Source organism: Corvus brachyrhynchos, unplaced genomic scaffold (genome assembly GCF_000691975.1).
Source record: "Corvus brachyrhynchos isolate BGI_N302 unplaced genomic scaffold, ASM69197v1 scaffold452, whole genome shotgun sequence".
Lineage (NCBI taxonomy): Eukaryota > Metazoa > Chordata > Aves > Passeriformes > Corvidae > Corvus > Corvus brachyrhynchos.
This window is the reverse complement of record NW_008236764.1, coordinates 1,199,407-1,203,050: the sequence shown is the minus strand read 5'-3', so window position 1 is coordinate 1,203,050 and position 3,644 is coordinate 1,199,407. Positions and strand designations below refer to the sequence as shown.

The following is a 3,644-nucleotide window of genomic DNA, read 5'->3' as shown; positions in this document are numbered from 1 at the left end:
CGCGGGGCAGAGACCGCTCATCGCCCGGGAGGGGTCGGTGCCTCCGGTGGCGCCGCTGGGTCGCCGCTGCAGCTCCGTAGTGAGCGCCCACCCGCCCGCAGCCGCGGTCTCGCCTGCTTGCAAGGGACGGGTCGCCGTGGTTTTCTATTCCGCTTCGGGTCACCTTCCCCGTGACGCGCAGGCACCCCGAGGAGCAGCGGGAGCGGAGCCCCGCCGGGAGCAGCCGGTGGAATGCCCCGAGGGTGTCACGGAGCAGAGGAAGGCGCTGGTGCGCCCCTGCCACGGACCCGCGGGCGGGGAATCCTCCGGACACGGACTTGGTCGCGAATAGGCCGTGAAGGCTGAGGTGATAGCGTTTACCATGTCCCCAGTAGAGTCATTTTGGGCTAAAATGCCTTTGTGGTGGTGGTGTCCGTCCCCCCTCTCCCGGTCCCCTTAAAATGTCCCTAACTAAGCTCAGTATTAATTGCTCCGTTGACACAGAGGACAGGCAACATTATTTTCCTTTCTATCCCACAGTGAAGTGACAGAGCATCTTTGTCCGTTGCAGGTGATTTTAACCAGCGCTGATGTGCCCAGCAGCATGTGTGTGCATGTTCAGTGTCTTTCCACGCATCTCCTCTGTCCTTTTCAATAGAAGAGATGTTTGAAAGTATGTCTCAATTTTGTCTTGCTATTTTTGCCTTAGGAGAGTTGGCTAATGTGAGAAGAGAGTGAGGGGTTTTTTTATTTTTTTAAAGACATATAAGTAAAGTGGGAGAGTCATTGAGTCTGTTTGGGGTTTCTCATTTATGAAACAAATTTATTTACTTTTCCAAAAGCATGTTTTAAGGTTTAATACTTTAAATCGGGGACAGTTTTAGGATAACATCTTTATCCTAAAGTTCAGTGTGTTTCGATGCAAGATGTATACCCTCCTTAGGGAAGAGAAGGCACAGAGGAGTTAACAGTGTGTCCAGAGTCATTCAGCAAACGGTGACAAGACAGGAGTGGGTTTCTGCATGGTGGCTTAGGCCAATAAGGCAACTGTTAGACAAAACTGGCCTTTTCAGGTAGGTCAATGTTTGCAGAATACTTCAGTGTTTTAAAGCATTCCACTTGCTGGAGGCAAAAGGTGAAGCACTGTGAGTGACACTGCAAAAAAAAAATTTCCCTCCCTTTAATTATCTTTCACCATCTGAGACTTCATACATCCCCATTAACTGTCTCTGGCTGCCCTACATACCTTAGGCAGACCGTATCAGAGCAATCATTAATTAATCCCAGGGAGAAGCACTCATCTGGGCTAGTGGATTAGATCTTCATATTCCAACCTGCCTGCCATCCCAACTGAACTGCATGGCTCCAAGGAAAATCCTGTGGGCCTTTCTACTCATGTGACCTTGACTTCAGTGTTCTTCCTGGAGAGCACTATCAAAGAATTTTTCTTCCCTATCAGGATATATTGCTTGGTTTCTGGAATTTCTCAACAGCCACAGAAATGCCGTAAATAAGGGGCTGAACACATGAGTTAAGGTTCTGTGAGTGATGGCTGGGAGGAGAAAGGGGAAAGGCATAAAGACTGTAGAGGAAGGAGGAAGGAAAAGGAAGCATCCATTCCTTGGCATTCAGTGGAGGGTAGACCCTTCTGGTACAAAATGTATTCACGAAGAATAGAGCTGGGATAACCAATGCTCACGGACATTTTCAGCAAGGCAGTGGCTTTTGTTCACTGTTGAGTGTGTTGCCTTTGGACCAAAGATTCAAACTGTACCTTTGGGGGAATTGATTTAACCCCAGTGGTTGAAATTCAAAATTATTTAAGCTGAAAGTAAGAAAATCTTCTTAACTAAAATCAATTTTAATCTCCTCATATGCTTGTACTTTCTTAATCACAAAGGAATGTTACTTTTCTTTTATTGGTAGATCAAAACATGTTGTTCTGTCACTCTACACAGACATAGTGGTAAATTCAGTAAGCATAAGGCTTTTACATATTGATGCTACTCTGTAAACTTAACATTAAGATTCTGAATTTTTATGTGTTAGAAAATAGCATCTGATTAGACAGCTTATTTTTTATTTATTTTTTCAGTATGTGTCAGCTTGTATTTGGAAGAAAATAAATCTACATTTAAAGCCTCAGAGTCTTAAGTTTCATTTTTTGAAGAAAAGCATTTGAATTTTTTGCCTTGGTATAACTATCGCTTAAAACATCAACCATTCAAAAGTCAAAATGACAAAAAAGAATTCATCAGTAGTTTTTTCCAGTTGTCAGCTCCTTTGGAGTTGTGGGATTAGCATATGTCATTCTTGAACATCTACTTTTTTATTTACATATTGAAGAGGAAAAACTAGATTTCCTGTTTTTACAGCTCCCAGATTGTGTCTTGGCTTTCAATGAAGTAGTTCAGTTTATTGAGATGAATAGGAAACTCTGCATTTTCAGAAAAGGCTACTTTTGTCCAAAGCTGACGTTGTGCTTTGCCAGCCTATGGCTCAGCTATTCAGCTGATGACACCTGCCAGTCCAGTATGCTGCCATGCCCTAAAAATCCTGGCACTGATGTGTACTGCCTTGAGAATTCCTTATGGCATGCTATCCTTCAGGGTGTCTGTGCCCTCTCATAGCTCAGAATCCACGTTGGCAAGGGGGAAGGTCTGAAGAGTAGTTAAGTACGAACCTGATGTGAGAAAAGAGATGGCTCCAAACAGGTGAGAAACCTCCACAGGATCCAAACCCTGTGAGAGGTATCCCTGGGGTCTGCAGTCTCACAAGGAGGTGAAAGCAGAGGACTTACTGAAAAGCATCTTACTGCCAGAAATAAAACTTTAAGGTTAGTTTCTCACAGAGGATTTCTGCTAGTCAGCCTTCAGAAAAATGCAGGCTTGCACTCCAGTAGCCTCTGCTTTCCCAGACCCCACTCTTATGGATGCTTCAGGTTCATATCTTTCTTCTCCTGGGATACCAAACCACACAAAGTGTAACAACAATAATTTCTTCCCTCTGCATACCTATTACAATAAAGGCTTGGATTGAGCCAAAACCAAATGAAAGCTGGTGTGAGTTTGTGTCCTTACCTCTCTGGACCATTCTGTGGGATTATGCAACAGGCCTCTTTGGAAATCCCAGCTACTTTCACCTCCTGCCTGAACATTCTCTCCTGAGGCTACTTTTCCTTTCATCATCTCTTAACAGCGAGAGCCTTTCTGTTTTGTGGCTTCTGGTTTCCATGTCAGAACAGCCTCCTGGTCAGCCCCAGCTGATATTCAGGCTTTCTGATCAATTCATCTTTTTAGGGACTTCCTCTCTGGAAAGGCACTTTAGTCTCACCCATATCTTGGGGGATTTCAGTCTAATTAGAAGATAATCAGGATTTTACAATCTTTTATTATTATCCCTAGGAATTTCATTCCAGTGTTTAAAAAAACAAATGCAGGAGATACCAAGACAGACATCCCACCCAAAGCAGAGTTCGTGGTGGTGCAAGATAGAGAATATCAGCACCAAACAATTTGAAACAGGTATCTAGATAGTTTTATAAACAACACACACCCTAATACCATACTAATGATACTGAAGCATTTACTTGTCTGCAATTCAAAGTGGTGCATTTTTAATATCCTGGTATCATGGGTCTCTATCTGCTCTTGTATCCAATCACA

General features: G+C 43.7%; 1 protein-coding gene across 1 annotated transcript in view; it reads left to right on the top strand.

Annotated features, from left to right (window-relative positions):
* Nucleotides 1–22: 22 nt before the first annotated feature.
* Nucleotides 23–3,644, top strand: part of TMEM169 (transmembrane protein 169) — a 17,269-nt gene continuing 13,647 nt past the window's right edge. Inside the window, exon 1 of the mRNA XM_008644834.2 lies at nucleotides 23–652. The gene's annotated coding sequence lies outside the window, so the exon portion shown is untranslated. The remainder of the gene's footprint in view (nucleotides 653–3,644) is intronic.